Here is a 17,140-nt window from a genome sequence, read left to right as displayed (position 1 = left end):
AATCCAAACAAACTGTGGCAGAGAAAGACAGGGAGGTGAAAGCCCTCAAAAACAAAATAAAAGAGCTAGAGAATGAGCTCAAGTTAGATAAAGTGGTGGCCGAATTGAAAATAGTGCTATGGGCTAACATTGGTCAATCTATCAATGAGAAATGGCCATACATTGAAACTATCCATGAGCAACTAGAGCTCATCCCAAAGGCACAGAGGGAGATTCACAGATCAAGAGCTCAATTGAGCAATATCCCTGAAGTGGCCACTAGAATGATCAATGTACTTAACCATAGAACAAGTTCTCAGTTAGCTGCCATGGGAATTGCAAACAGAACTGAGACTATCCAAATGGTCAAAAGGGTTCTCACACTGAGAAATTTAGTGCAGACATTGGAAAGAAGAACCCAGGATATGCAAACTGAGGTGAACAAGTTTCTAGAAAAATTTCAAGTGTTAGAAAGCAGAGGACTCCCTGGCTTACTGAACAGCGCAGGGAGATTATTCACACATGACCAATATGCTAAAAGGGTCAATACATTTGCCACTAGCCAGATCAATGATAAGCCCAGCACCGCAGAAGAAACAGGGCCAGCCACAGGACAGTCTCTTTACAACAGAGTCGAGAATCTGTTTTTTATAATGAATGAGATCAATCACCTGTTTGGGGTAGCTCCCAATTTCTTCAAATACACAGAGGTAGAGGAGACAATGGATGCTATTCTCAAGCATCAACTCCCTACGCAAGAATGGTGGACACATGCAATACAGAAGATTTTGTAAACAGGGAGCCACTTAACAATTTTGTTTCTTAAAGAGTATCAGTTGTCATGCAGAGCACAGTTCAACAAAATCAGCATGCATTATGAATTAAAGCTGAGCCAACTCAGCAGATGCATCGGCCAACAAAGCAGAAATAGAAGACTACAGGTGGCAGGGCCGAGAAAATACAGCGCAGCAAGAAATAAAGACGCATTATTCAGCGTTAAAGCAAAACGGCTCAACCGACTCAATGACCTCCAAAGGTCAAATTACCCTCTGACAGACATAAAGAGCATTTATGCTGCATTCAAAGTTGCAATAACTTCTTTTCCTACTTTCTGTACGCATTTATGAAGATATTTTCTCTCTCAGATGACTCAATACCTGAGATATTTTGTATAAACATTGATATAAAGTCCCCTTCGCATGAGCTTGCAAGGGTTGTTGTTGATTTCTCCTAAAGAAATTCTTATGCTGTAATCCTTTCAGAAGTCTAATAAAGAAAGTGATGGAATTTCTCGGATTTCTGAAGTGTTGAATGCGTTCTGGTGTCTGTTGATAACTGCTGGATTCCTGTGTATTTCACCATACAATAAGTCTCTGTAACTCTCTCTGTTAATTAGTTGTTTTGTTAAAATCCATATATGTTATCTGATTTTCAATACTAAGCAACAAGGAAAAAGAATAACTTTCAGGATTTATTCACTGAGTACCCTGAGTTCAATCTGTGTTGTTTATGAATGTTTTCTTCAGCTGTAATCTAGATAAGTGTAATTCTTAATTGCTGCACTTTCAGAATACACCTTTCACAGTGGCCTTTGTCACAGGAATTCAAGTTATGCTCCTGTGCAGTGTGTTCACCTTCACCTCACCAACTTAATAGAAAATTCTTAATTGCTTTCTATTGGTTGACATACATCACCATTTAAGCTAATTTTGTTTGTCTAAAATACACAATAGGCCCTGCAGTTTGAACACCACCAATCCTGCATATCAAGTCATTTCACAACTCCAGACTCCATTTCCCAATGGTATTTCACTATCTAAACACTATATCATAAGACCTGAAAGAAATCCTTCAACCAAAACATAAACCAAAACCTGAGCATAATAGCCAGCCTAAAACACCATCACAACAGAGACAAATCATAAAGAGAGAGCCCTCTCTGATTACAGTTTGGCTAGAAACTGTGATCCAAAGATTGGTTAGTGGTTACCCCGGCCGTATTCCCTTGGGAGTCATAGGGAACAACCTGGGTGTTAACATAATTGGCGACTCCACTGGGGAGTGCTTGAGATTTTTTTTTATATATCTTCCTTAAGCTACTATCAAGCCTGAAATAAGTCAAGAGGCCTTTAATCTGTTTCTGTATCACATTAACAGTTTTAAGGAGGAGCTTGTTTAGGGAATCTTCATCTTAGCTCTGTGAATATATAACCATTCCAAAAATCTTCATCCAGTCCCTTCAGATATAAAAAAATTTCCCACAAAATCCTAAAAAAACAGTTAGAAACTGGCTCCTAAGAAAAATCCTCGGCATACTAGGGCAAATCCTGACCCAAACCCACCCACCATTGTTGATAATCCAAATACCATCCCAAGAAACATTAGAAGGCAGCAAAAGCAGGAGCAGCCTGCTGATTTGACTTCAGAGCCAGATCATCCTAGCCTTATACCTACTCCATGCAAGGTCCTTTTCAGGTCTACCCCTAGTTCCCCTAGTTCACCATCCACATCTCAAAGTCCCCCTCACATATCTTCATCCACTGCACATATCCCCTTGACCAACCTTCTAGGTTCACCCCTACTTGTTACCCCTGTGATACCCACTGTTCCTATTGTCCAAGCTGCCCCTGTTAATCCTCTAAACCCTGTAAATATGGCTAACAGATATGCACCCTTGCAGATACCAGCTAATGCTGCAGCCCTACCCCAAGATTACCAAACCAAAATTTCATATTTTGACTCCAATGGCCCTCTGACAGCTGCCCAGCATGCCAAGAGGATGCAAGACCATTTTGAGACCTATGAAATAGATGATGACAGTGTCAGAATGAGGATGTTTGTTCAAAGCCTAACTGGGGATGTAAGAACTTGGTTTAGATCCCTGAACGCAAACTCCATTACAACTCCTGCTGAACTGTATCAAGCCTTTACTAGTAGATGGGAGAAGAAGAAAGATCCTCTGCACATACTTGGGGAATATGATACTATCAAAAGGGGTCCCCAAGAGACTGTTTTGGAGTATTGTGCAAGATTTAACAATGTATATAACTCAATTCCACAAAATTTAAGGCCTCCTCCTGATTTAGCCTTGTACAAATTCCCTGATGGTTTTGACCCTGACATGGCCTACCAGTTGAAAGAGAGAGACTGTCAATCCCTTGAAGAGGCCCAAAGGGTTGCTGTCACTGTGGAAGCCAACCTGATTGCCAAAAGAAACAGGGCAAGGTTGGAAAAGAGGACCGTTTTCAAAGAGGAACCCTCTGCCTTTGATCAAAAGCTTGATGCCATATTAAATGGAATGAAAAGATTAGGTGATAGAGTGGAATCGGTTGAAAGAAAATCATCATGGGAAGCACCACAAAAAAACCCTCCTAGGAATCCAAATTTTAGGAGAACTCAAAACCCCGGCATTGGTAAAACCAGTGCTGATCAAGATATAAGACCCCCTTTCCAAGAAAACTATGCTGAAACCTCCACTTCAGCAGAGCCAAATGAAGATCCTGAGATTAATTTAATAGGGCTAGATGGTGAAAGTCAAGTTTTCTTAACACAAGAAGATCATGAGGATGAGGAAATCAAACTATTCCAAACTAAATCAGGGGAATCCTTTGACTTTAAACAAGGCTATGACACTGCTGTTTATGAAGTCCATAAACAGTACAAGCTAAGGAGCAGAACTGTGAATGTTAGCCAGCCTGAAAAGAAAAAGGATAATCAGCAGCCTAAAGGAGTTATAGTCACAGAACCTAATGACAAAATAAATTCATCTACAGAAGAAGTGATTGTTGAGGAGATCACTGAACCACTGTCTTCAAAACAGCATTCTCTGGACACTTCACCTTCTCATCCTAATTTAAACGTTACTCCTCAAGAGATGAGTAAAAAGGATAAGTCCCAAGGTCAAAACAAAAATCAGGAAGAAGATGTAATAAACAAGGAAAGAACTGTCACCTATAACCCCAAGACCCAATCTGAAAAACCTTTTGATCTTGAAACATAAATTGGCAAAATAAAAATAGCTATTCCTCTCTTGGAATTAGCCAAGCATGACAGCTATAAATTGCAAATCAAAAGGTCCCTTCAACTCACTAGCAACAAAGATGATGTCAATGTACTGGATGACACCCCAGAACTCCTGTTTGGCCCAGAAGTGGATGGAAAAACAGTAGTCACAGGGGTACTGCCTTTTTATGTCAGTTTACATATTCATGACAAAATATTACATAATGCAATGTTTGACTCAGGTGCCTCTCACAATCTCATGCCAAAAGCAGTCATGGAGAGATTGAATTTAGACATAACAAGACCATACAAGGATCTGTTCTCCTTTGACTCCAGCCAAGTCAAGTGTCTAGGTCTCATAAAAGACTTATGTGTGTCTCTAGTTCAATACCCAAACAAGACAATCCTAATGGATGTGGTAGTTGCTGATATCCCACCTAAGTATGGAATGCTGTTATCAAGATCATGGGGAGCCAAACTCCAAGGTTCCCTACAATTAGACATGTCATATGCCACCATCTCTGTGTTTGGGCAACCAAAAAGACTGTATAGAGAAACACTAATGAAGTACATGGTCAGCAGTGAAGAAAAACCTCAAAATTTTCCTATATATGCTATCCATTCAGACATAGACTCATACATTCTCTTCAATGATACCACTACTCCCTCAAAAGGTGAAGTTGAAACCAAGATATTTATACAGGAGGAAGATGCAAATGAGAGTAGTATCACTCATGAAACAACAGTCAATCAAACATTTGATAGTGCTGCTGCCTTAGTTGTCAAGAACATCCAATTAAATGATGAGACTGTCCTAGAAGACAAGCTAGAGAAAAAACCACAATTGCTACTTACATTACCAGCCCATCAACAGATCATAAAACCTCCTCCCCAACAAGATATTCTATGGTTCCTTGAATTTGATGGCTCAGTCAACAAATTAGGGGCAGGAGCTGGAGTTTGGATACACAATAAAGAAAATAGTCATGCAGAAGGCAGAGCCTATAGATTGAATTTCAGATGTACTAATAACATGGCAGAATATGAAGCTCTTTTACTAGGACTCAAGTTGGCAAAATTCTTACAAGCTGCCAGGGTTTCAATCATGGGAGATTCAGATTTAGTTATCCAACAAGTGAAAGGAAACTTTGTCACCAATGACAAAAGACTAAGGACTTATAGGTCTGATGTTGCCGAGGTACTAAACTTCTTCTCTGAATTCCAAATCACTAAAATTCCCCGAACCCAGAATCTACATGCTCATAGTTTAGCCACCTTTGCAAGTACCTGCAAGTTGCCCTTTGAGCCCCACCATTGTTTCACAGCTGAAGTAAAACACAGACCCTCTATTCTAAACAACATCAATGATTGGCAAGTATTTGAGGATGACAAGCAAATAAACCAGTTTTTAACTCTGCAGCAAGAATTTGCAGGATTAAATATTGACAATGAGACAGCAAGTCAATCACAAATACTTGAGACAGCAAGTCAATCACAAATACTTGAGTCAGCAAGTCAATCACAAATACTCAATGGAGCAAGTCCATCACAAATACAGTTTCAACAGACTGCTCAGCCAATATCACCTAGAACTGTAAAACAAATGCTGAATCCAACTATTTTCAATATAGAAAGCATCCAGCAAATCCAACAAGTTGACTGGGAAGAGGGAGTGTCCAATGCTGAAACTGAAATCATTGAACTAAAAGACAATTTTCTACCAACAGGCCTAACCCCACTAGAGGACATCTTTGATTCAAATGATATTCCCAGAAAGCCAAAAATGCAGCCCCTAAATGCAGCCATTGAAGAATGTAACATAGGTACAATTGACAAACCCAAGATAATTAAATTATCTGCTTCCTTACCTCCTGACCAAAAGCCAAAATACATTGACCTCTTCAAAGAATTCTAGGATGTTTTTGCATGGAGTTATGAGGACCTAAAGTCCTATGACACCTTGGTAATCCAACACACTATCCCTCTCAAACCAGATCAAAAGCCCTTTAAACAAAAACTGAGGAGAATCAATCCTATGCTTCTCCCAGCAATGGAACTAGAGGTACAAAAAATGTTCAAAGCAGGCATCATAGCACCAATCAGATTCTCTGAATGGATTTTCAACTTAGTCCCTACAAGAAAGAAGACAGGTGAGATCAGGCTGTGTGTGGACTTAAGGAATCTAAACCAAGTATCCTTAAAAGATAACTACCCCTTACCCAAGATGGATCACATTCTTCAAAGGGTGGTAGGGGCCTCAAGGATCTCATTACTGGATGGATTTTCAGGTTTTAACCAGATCTTAGTTCACCCTGATGATCAGGACAAAACAGCATTTACAACCCCATGGGGAACTTTCAAATATGTAAAGATGCCTTTTGGCTTGAAAAATGCAGGGGCAACATTTCAAAGAGCAATGGACATTGCTTTTGCAAAGGAGATTCATGACTTTTTAGTCATTTATCTAGATGACCTAACACCTTTTTCAAAATCAGACCAAGAACATATAAAACATCTAAGACAGATCTTCCTAAAATGCAGAAAATATGGAATCTCCTTGAACCCTAAGAAATCCCTCTTTGGTTTAGAAGAAGGCAAGCTCTTAGGACACATCATCTCAAAAGATGGCATTAGAATTGACCCAGATAGGATACAAGCTATCCTGCAAATGCCTCACCCAAGGAATGTCAAAGAATTACAAGGATTCTTGGGAAAAATCAATTTCTTGAGAAGTTTTATCTCAAACCTAGCCGAGCTAACCAGATTATTAAATAACATGTTGAAAAAGGATTCAAAAGTGAAGTGGATTGTTGAAGCCAATCAAGCATTTGAAGGTATAAAATTGGCCCTTACCCAAACCCCAGTCTTGACCAATCCTCAGTTTGACAGAGAATTTATCATTTTCTCTTTTGCTTCCCAACATACTATTGTTGCTGTTCTGTTGCAAAAAGATGACCAAGGAAATGAAAAGCCAATTGCTTTCTTTAGCAAGGCTCTTAGAGATGCACCTTTGAAGTATCAAATCATGGAAAAACAAGCTTATGCTTTAGTCAAAGCAATTAAAGACTTTAGGATTTATATCCTTTATTCCCATGTCAAAGCATATGTGCCAAGTCCTATTGTCAAAGACATTCTCACCCAAGAGAATTTAGAAGGCAGAAGAGGAAAATGGATTGCCAGCATCTTGGAATTTGACATTGAGATAAAACCTACAAAACTAATAAAAGGGCAAGGCTTGGCCAAACTAATGACAGAAACAAATTTCCAAGCCTTAGACATCAATCAGCTGGACAGTGAAACAGAGCTGGCGACTCCAAAGATCAATGTAGCCTTTGAACAATCCCCTTGGTATTCTGATATCTGTTATGTGTTACAAAACCTATGTGCTCCCCTAGGACTGTCCAAAACTAAATGTAGGTTCTTAAAAATGAAAACATCAAGATTTTGTGTGATGGATGGCAATTTTCTTTGGAAAAACCATGAAGGTATATTGCTGCACTGTTTAATTGAGAATGAGATTAACAATATCATGCAAGAGTTTCATGCAGGAGACTGTGGTGGACACTTGTACTGGAAGTCCACTGTGGATAAAATACTAAGGGCTGGATACTACTGGCCTACCATGTTCTCTGATGTCAAGAAATTTATCACATCATGTCACAAATGCCAAGTGTTTGAGGGAAAGAGACAATTGCTGCCACTTCCTTTAAGGCCTATTGCAACAGAGAGACCTTTTCAACAATGGGGATTGGACTTCATTGGGGAAATTCATCCCTCATCTTCAGGCCAACATAGATGGATCTTAACAGCCACAGACTACTTCACTAAGTGGATTGAAGCTGCCCCATGCAGACAAGCAAATGATTCAGTAATCATTCAGTTCTTGGAGAACAACATACTGGCTAGATTTGGCTGCCCTGATAAAATAATAACAGACAATGCTGTTGCTTTCAGATCCAAGAAAATGGTGAATTTCTGCCACAAATTTCATATTACTTTGGGCCATTCTACTGCATACTATCCTCAAGGAAATGGCCTTGCTGAATCATCAAACAAAAGCCTTGTAAATATTATAAAGAAGGTGCTGGAAGAGAACAAAAAGAACTAGCACAAGAAACTAGTCAATGCCTTATGGACAGATAGACTAACAACCAAGAGATCAATTGGGACCAACCCATATGAATTGGTTTATGGATTAGAGGCCAAATTCCCCTCTTCACTAGGAGTGCCTGTTATGAAGCTTCTTCAAGAAAGCCAAGCTGAACCAAATGATATGCAAAGAAGGATAAATCAAATCATATGTCTGCAGCAAACCAGAGATCAAGTTTTCAGCAGAGTCCAGGTATTACAAGAAAAACTAAAACAGGCCTTTGACAGAAGAACTAAAGCAGAAGATTTTAATGTTGGTGATAGAGTCCTCAAGTGGGATGCAAGAAGAGAAGACAAAGGAAAACATGGAAAGTTTGATTCCTTATGGAGAGGACCATTTGCTGTCCAAGCAGTGCAAGGAAACAATACTTACTTCCTCAAAAGTCTTAGTGAAACTGACTTGGATGAAGGTCCTGTGAATGGCAGGATGCTGAAGCACTATTTTGAATACCACCCCTAAGTGCAGCATGAGCTTCCATTGTACATACCCAAATGTATATATTACTTTCTGTTTAAAATTGTAAAATGCAGTTTCTCAAGTGTTATTAGTTGTCAGCAAAAGGTGAAAAGAATCAGAGGTTTGCCAAGAAGAGAAGTACACAATTTTGGCATCTCAAGGCAGCAAAACTACAAGATGGATAAGAGTAAAGGGCCAAGGCATTCTGACCTGCTGTTCTTGGTATTTCAAATGAAAAACCATCCCCATGTGGAGCCACTGTTAGCTACCTATACCAATAGGTTTCATATTTCATGATTGGCTATGAAAGGACCAAATATGCTCTGCTTTGATGACTCAAAGATCACATATTTCCAAGAGAATCCAATCTATGTATATAGCTTGGTATGGACTTAAGATTTTGATGGATGGTCCAAGAGTCTAATCTGGATCATTCCATGGTTTAAATTTGCAGTTGTAGATTAGAGAAGAAAGTCTGTCCAAACTGTTTAATCTTGGCAGACAAGTAGTTCAGGTAGAGAAGAAAAGGCTCCCAACAGCTTAATCTGGGACCTTGGAAGAAATAAGGGTAGAGGTAGATAGAAATAACAAAGAAAAATCCAAAGAAAAGAAAAGGCAAGTAAGGGTCTGCAAGTCCAAGTGCACCCTCCAAGAAGAAATAAAAAATGTTAGGCAAATAGTTGGGTAAGTAGTGGGGGTTGCAGAAAGGTTATCTTTACCATTGCAGATGTGTTAACTGTGTTTACCAAGGCAAAGTTTATCAATTGACAAGGTGTTCACCTTCATCAAGTTACAGCAAGGAGCATGACTAACCTCCCTCTTTCCCCCTTCCATTTCATTACTAACATCCCCTCATCAGCTGAGATTCAGGGAAGAAGATCATGGTTTCATGGTGGTTCTTGTTCATTCAGAAGCCACATTTCTGGTGTAAAAATCTTTTCATTTTGATCTACTCTTTAAACCAAGTGGTTCACAAACAGACTCGGTGTTTTCTCCCTTTGTTCACCCCCCATTCATACTAACTTTAACTTTACTATGTAAATCCCTACATCACCTTTCCCCTACTAGTATTAAACACCATGGTGTATAAACCCCAAATTTTGTATAAATACCCCTCCCCTTGGCATTATAGCCAATAAGTCCTATGACAGGGATCAAAGTGACATCTGGCCACTTGGATGAACCTACGCCTCATCTACCCCCCTTTCCTCAAAGTCATTCCACTCACTAAACTGTTATTTGCCAAGAAAAACCTTATAAAACCCCTTTACCCATGAAAACCCTTTGAAACTACCAAAAATCCCAAAAAAACCCACTTTCTGTTGCCTAACCAAAGTTTGCGCATATATTCGATTTTCGAAATATATTGAAAAAGCATTAAAAAAATATGTATTTATTCCTCCGCCCGCTGCCTTATCCACCTATCACGTCATCGCCCCGACAGCCGTCTGATCTGATCTAGAGCATCCAACGGCTCTTATCACATCGGAGCGGCTCCGACGTCCGCCGTTTACCCGCCGTATATACCGGTCATGTCACTCCCCCGATAGCCGTTGGATCGAGCCCTCCAGATCCGACGGTCAGCATTGATATCGGAGCGGGTCTCACGTCCGACGGATATCGTCCGATATCCGTAAAATGGTTACGTCACTCGGCTGCCACGCGTCCTCGCCACAGCTCGTCGGAGGTACGCCTGACAGATTCCCCCCCGTACCATAAGCGGTGCGATATGAAACCGCTGGCTGTTTCCGGTTTCGGCTTTTCCGCCTATGCTACGTCACCTCCGCGTCACCCCACGTCACTGCCACCATGCCGACACGTCAACCCTTGCGCCCGACCATCTGCCGCCCTGTCCTGCCACTTCACCATCCCCGTGGACCAATCAGAGCCCGCCACCTCACCTATGACGTCAGCCGGTCCTGACCCCACCTATGACGTCATGCTGACATCAGCAAAAAAACGCGCCAAAAGTCCAAAAAGCCAATAATATGGTGAAATTTCGCGTTTTTTCACATTTTTCTCACAAAAGACATTGTTGCTCCTGCATGCGATTTTCACGTCCAAAGTCCACCAACCTGCAGAACCCGACCAGGAGACCGGAGGAGCGCCATTTCCACAATCATCCGTGACCATTGCCTACTCCTCACCAGGTATTTTCCGCCATAAATCCTTCACGTACCTGCTTTATCTGTTTTGTCCCTCGAAAGAGCTTAGAACAGAGAAAACGCTTGAATTCACCGGCAGAAATCCCTGCACCTGCCCCTTTGACAGTTGTGGACTCGAAAACTACTAGCCGAGCCTTGTTTTACCTGTATTTTCATTGAAAAAACTAAGCTCTGACTGCGCAATCACGGCAGACTCATTCAAACCAAATTTAACTACTGAGAGAGACAAAGAGAGGCCAAACATTGGTCCTAGTTGCACTATAAATAGTATTTCAATTGCTATTTACTAGAACCACTCTCTATTCCTGATAATTTCACCTCCCTGGTACAGAGGCATTCCTCTGTACTGTCCTGCTCAATCAAAATCACTTTGCACTTAATTCAAAATCCTCCTGTGCAATGGAGACACCTGTAGTACTAAATGTTCAACCTCTGAATGCCCCTCAAAAGAACTTGAAATGGCAAACCTTGGCAGATATGGATTACCAAATTACAGAAGAGAAGCTTATGAGCAGCAAATTCCACATTCATCTGTTGAATGAGTTGAAAACCAAGCATGAAAATGGGACAGATATATTGGGCTTATGGGATTCTTTCCTCCCTACTTTCAAGCTCCCTCAGGTCAACCAGTTCCCTGAACTAATCCACCTCTGTGCTGAACAATATGATGTTTCTCAGAGGGCTGTTGTTGACCCATCTGGTTCAGTACTTTTCTATGTTACCCCTCAAGCTATCAGAGACATGCTTTGCTTCAACCCTCAGAAGAAGTTGGTTCCTTTGTCACTGGTAAACCTGATAAAACAAGGGGATAAACTCACAGATGCTCAAATTATCAAATTTAATCAATTATACATTAAAACTAACATTGTGATGGGCCCTCCAATTCTTCATGTATATCTCAATGAGATGGGCAGAGACCTTGCAGATATGATTTCTCCCATCTTGGGATATAGTTCAATTGAGCATATTGATGCAATTGTGCTGGTAATGATGCTTATGTTTGCTCCTGGCAAGTCACCAATCTGTTATGACTATGCCACCTACATATCAGACAAGATTCATGAGCAATTAATGAATTTGAGGAGAGATAGGATGTTCAAATACACCTCCTACATTTACCATTTGATCTTGTACCATCAACATGAGAAGTTTCACTTTTCAATCAAAAGAATGGATGCCCAAGGCAATCCCAGATCAGTGGTCTACTGGTCATCTGTCTTCCACATTAGACCTGAGTCTCCATACACTTACTGTGAATTCATGGATCTGTTCATCCATCCAGCTATGGCAATGCTGATGAGCTCACCTCCTCCGAGACTCACTGATGACATGCAGAGAATTATTCAGCTGTCCAAAGCTTATAGCATTGGGGATTGGTACTTCTACCAAAACCACACTGTCATCAGGATATATGGGTGTGATCTACCTCCTTTCAAACTACCCAAGTATGTGCCTATGAGGCTATTTTCCCTAGAGTACTTTAGGCAATTTGGCAGAGTTGATGTGCTTCATTTTTCAGGAAAAGGCAAAAAAGCACAGTTGAAGGTCAAAAGCCAACTTGGCCATTTCATCTATAACGAGAGGGAGCAAGGATGGAGGGAAGCAGAGAGAATGCTTGAGGCCCTTGGCCTGCAAACCAGTTTCCTATGGGTACCCTATGACCCTAATCATTTCATATCTATGAGGAGGCTCAAATATAAGTTATCTGCCTATGATCACCATAGCATCCCTCACATTGAAAAATATGCAAACCAAGACAAATGGAGGAGAGGGACCTTAGAAGAGCCCTTGTCACAAGAAGAGCTGAACAAGAGGGCACTAAGGAATCTAAAGAAGATGGCTGACCTTGAGCTTTGTTCACAGGTATTCACACTTCCAAGCACACAAACGGGAGCAGCTGAATCCTCCTCAACTGCCAAACAGCAAACTACCAAGGCCACTCAAAATACATCCAGCAGAGGCAAAGAAAAGGAAATGGAGACAGAGCAGACACATCAAGAGAAGGAGCAGTCATCTCCAGTGACTCAATAGCAGACAGATAAAGAAAGGCAGCAGCAGGCAGAGCAACAACAGCAACAAGATTTGCAGCAAGAAGAAGGGCAACATGACAGACAACAGCCCTTACAGCAGGAAAGAGTAATTGATACCCCAACTGCCACTGAGCAACAGGCTCAGAACATAGTGCCTCCTAGGCCAGAAGTCACCACCGATGCCTCGGTCCTCCAAACTCCTCAAAAGGAGGACTTAAGCAGAAAAAGGGATAGAGAAACTCCCCTCACTTCATCTATCAACCAGGGAGAAAAAAGACAAAGATTAAATGATTTTTCAGAGGAGGACATAGCAATAAGACAGGCATTGGGCATGGGCCCACCCAGCAGAGAAGCTTCAGCAAGTTCCTTCCAGCAGGAACAGGACAGGACTATGGGAGGGGAGGTCAGCTCCTCCAGCCAGCAAAAAGAAGGACAAGTGAGCATCAAACAGCAATTTATAGACATCAAAAGGAGGAATGAGCCTATCAAAATACAACTATACAATCATCTGCTAAACATGGCTCCTACTAATCAGCAGAGACTTATGTCTGCCTTTGATGTAGGTGAAGGCAAAATGATCATGAGTCATTTTATGCCCACAGCACTGCAGCCCCAATCTGCCTCAGATTACCTTAGGACCAACTTGGAGGTCATGGCCAAAGACATACACCCAATGGACAAAATTGAACTGCACAAACAAACTGGTGAGATGGTGTATGCCTCCTTAGCAGATGAAACATTGGAAAATTATAAGCTAAAGAGCAGCCTCAATGCCACAGCCTCTCAACTGGAATTGGAGAAGGCATCATCCTAGGCAAAGGACAACAGAATAAGGTCCCTGGAAGACATAATCATTGAAATTGGGCATGATCCCAAAGATATTTCAGGGATACAGGAAATCTTGAAGTTGAGGGATGCTGACATGGCTGCCATGAGAAAGAAAATCAAGATCCCAGCTACCATTCACCCTCAGACAGATGAGGTAGCCCAACAAAGGCATGAGAAGGACACCACAGATTTGTTGATCTCCATTTATAAACAGTTGGTTCAAGCACAAGAGAAGTTGGGAGAATCAGAGGCTGCAAAGGCAACATTACAGGCATCTCTGAAACAAAGAGAAGAAGGGCAGACTTCTCAGCCTCCTCCTCAGATCATCAATCTTGAGGAAACTGCTCCTATCACTGCCCCTCCTCCTCAACAGACCGAACAAACAGCAACATCTACTTCAGCAGCACCAACAACTACAGAGCAGGCCCAAAGCCTAGATATGCAAAAGCTGAAGAACGAAATCCAAGTCCTGGAAGCTCAAATGTTGGAGCTCAATTCAGCCAAAGAATCTTTGGCTAAAATCAATGATAGATATGATAAATCCAAACAAACTGTGGCAGAGAAAGACAGGGAGGTGAAAGCCCTCAAAAACAAAATAAAAGAGCTAGAGAATGAGCTCAAGTTAGATAAAGTGGTGGCCGAATTGAAAATAGTGCTATGGGCTAACATTGGTCAATCTATCAATGAGCAATGGCCATACATTGAAACTATCCATGAGCAACTAGAGCTCATCCCAAAGGCACAGAGGGAGATTCACAGATCAAGAGCTCAATTGAGCAATATGCCTGAAGTGGCCACTAGAATGATCAATGTACTTAACCATAGAACAAGTTCTCAGTTAGCTGCCATGGGAATTGCAAACAGAACTGAGACTATCCAAATGGTCAAAAGGGTTCTCACACTGAGAAATTTAGTGCAGACATTGGAAAGAAGAACCCAGGATATGCAAACTGAGGTGAACAAGTTTCTGGAAAAATTTCAAGTGTTAGAAAGCAGAGGACTCCCTGGCTTACTGAACAGCGCAGGGAGATTATTCACACATGACCAATATGCTAAAAGGGTCAATACATTTGCCACTAGCCAGATCAATGATAAGCCCAGCACCGCAGAAGAAACAGGGCCAGCCACAGGACAGTCTCTTTACAACAGAGTCGAGAATCTGTTTTTTATAATGAATGAGATCAATCACCTGTTTGGGGTAGCTCCCAATTTCTTCAAATACACAGAGGCAGAGGAGACAATGGATGCTATTCTCAAGCATCAACTCCCTACGCAAGAATGGTGGACACATGCAATACAGAAGATTTTGTAAACAGGGAGCCACTTAACAATTTTGTTTCTTAAAGAGTATCAGTTGTCATGCAGAGCACAGTTCAACAAAATCAGCATGCATTATGAATTAAAGCTGAGCCAACTCAGCAGATGCATCGGCCAACAAAGCAGAAATAGAAGACTACAGGTGGCAGGGCCGAGAAAATACAGCGCAGCAAGAAATAAAGATGCATTATTCAGCGTTAAAGCAAAACGGCTCAACCGACTCAATGACCTCCAAAGGTCAAATTACCCTCTGACAGACATAAAGAGCATTTATGCTGCATTCAAAGTTGCAATAACTTCTTTTCCTACTTTCTGTACGCATTTATGAAGATATTTTCTCTCTCAGATGACTCAATACCTGAGATATTTTGTATAAACATTGCTATAAAGTCCCCTTCGCATGAGCTTGCAAGGGTTGTTGTTGATTTCTCCTAAAGAAATTCTTATGCTGTAATCCTTTCAGAAGTCTAATAAAGAAAGTGATGGAATTTCTCGGATTTCTGAAGTGTTGAATGCGTTCTGGTGTCTGTTGATAACTGCTGGATTCCTGTGTATTTCACCATACAATAAGTCTCTGTAACTCTCTCTGTTAATTAGTTGTTTTGTTAAAATCCATATATGTTATCTGATTTTCAATACTAAGCAACAAGGAAAAAGAATAACTTTCAGGATTTATTCACTGAGTACCCTGAGTTCAATCTGTGTTGTTTATGAATGTTTTCTTCAGCTGTAATCTAGATAAGTGTAATTCTTAATTGCTGCACTTTCAGAATACACCTTTCACAGTGGCCTTTGTCACAGGAATTCAAGTTATGCTCCTGTGCAGTGTGTTCACCTTCACCTCACCAACTTAATAGAAAATTCTTAATTTCTTTCTATTGGTTGACATACATCACCATTTAAGCTAATTTTGTTTGTCTAAAATACACAATAGGCCCTGCAGTTTGAACACCACCAATCCTACATATCAAGTCATTTCACAACTCCAGACTCCATTGCCCAATGGTATTTCACTATCTAAACACTATATCATAAGACCTGAAAGAAATCCTTCAACCAAAACATAAACCAAAACCTGAGCATAATAGCTAGCCTAAAACACCATCACAACAGAGACAAATCATAAAGAGAGAGCCCTCTCTGATTACAGTTTGGCTAGAAACTGTGATCCAAAGATTGGTTAGTGGTTACCCCGGCCGTATTCCCTTGGGAGTCATAGGGAACAACCTGGGTGTTAACACAATGCTTAAAAAAAAACAACTTTAGCGTATCAATGTTGCACAAACGGTGATAAAACCTTTCGGTTATACAAATAGACAATGGTAGCACTGCAGGAAAAATGTACCAAACTACCGTGCGAGAATGAATTTTACTGACAAAAGAGCAGGTGATAGTAGTCTGGTTTGCAATGAAAAATGGGCACTATATCTCCAAAGATGGGAGTGGAAATCCTGAACAGACTACCCGAGGCCGCAATTGCATGATTGCAGAGACAACAAAATGGGGAAGACAATCGCAGAACTGTTATGAGAAGAGATAAATGCCCAAGCAGAGAGTGCTCCCGTTCATCAAGCTGTGAAACGTAATGGAGACAGGAAAAATCATGACAGAAAATCTGAAGGCACTTCCAAGCTCTACTCTCTCAACTTGATGGTGTAACACTGAAGGGGATCAAGATGCAAGCTTGGGGACCAAACAGAAAAATATGTAGCCAAGCTTCCATCAAGCTTCTGTTGGCTATGTGTTAGGTGTTCCACAGATCATGGTAGACAACTCCAGATGGAGTAATGGACCACTTCAGAAGCTCCCAACAAGAAATTAATTAACCGCAGTTGATTTCCGTAATTTAAGGAAATTACCGCAATTGGTTTCTAGAAATTAAGAAAATCACTGCAGTTCACTTCCGTAATTGTAGGCGGCAGTTGGGAAAAACTTAATGGAGCTTAACATAGATGTGATTGTCTTCCTACAAAAGGCAGCAGGAGCCTTCTCACGTCCACCTACAATGACAAATGAGTTTATTAACAAGGGGAACATAAATACGAGCATCCTAAAATCGTTACAATTTTCATAACTTATCCTTCCATGTGCCAAAAGGACCATAAATGTTGTGGAAACGCCCTATCCGGCATTCTATACCAAAGTCCTTGGTGTAGTGTTTGCACAATTCTTCTGTGGCAAGCTTCTCCAAGCCATAGGCATCTTGAGGCTAG

At 40.9% G+C, this 17,140-nt stretch overlaps 1 pseudogene; it reads right to left on the bottom strand.

Moving 5' to 3' along the window:
• The window catches only part of LOC149211126 (GDP-mannose 3,5-epimerase 2-like), a 31,217-nt pseudogene that overhangs the window by 12,817 nt on the left and 1,260 nt on the right, over positions 1 to 17,140 (bottom strand).

Source organism: Pinus tabuliformis, chromosome 1_2 (assembly GCF_031772625.1).
Source record: "Pinus tabuliformis cultivar Carrire ecotype Pingquan chromosome 1_2, CPIR1, whole genome shotgun sequence".
In the NCBI taxonomy this organism is placed as follows: Eukaryota; Viridiplantae; Streptophyta; class Pinopsida; order Pinales; family Pinaceae; genus Pinus; species Pinus tabuliformis.
Note: the sequence above shows the minus strand (reverse complement) of the source record. Positions and strands in the feature narration are given on the sequence as shown.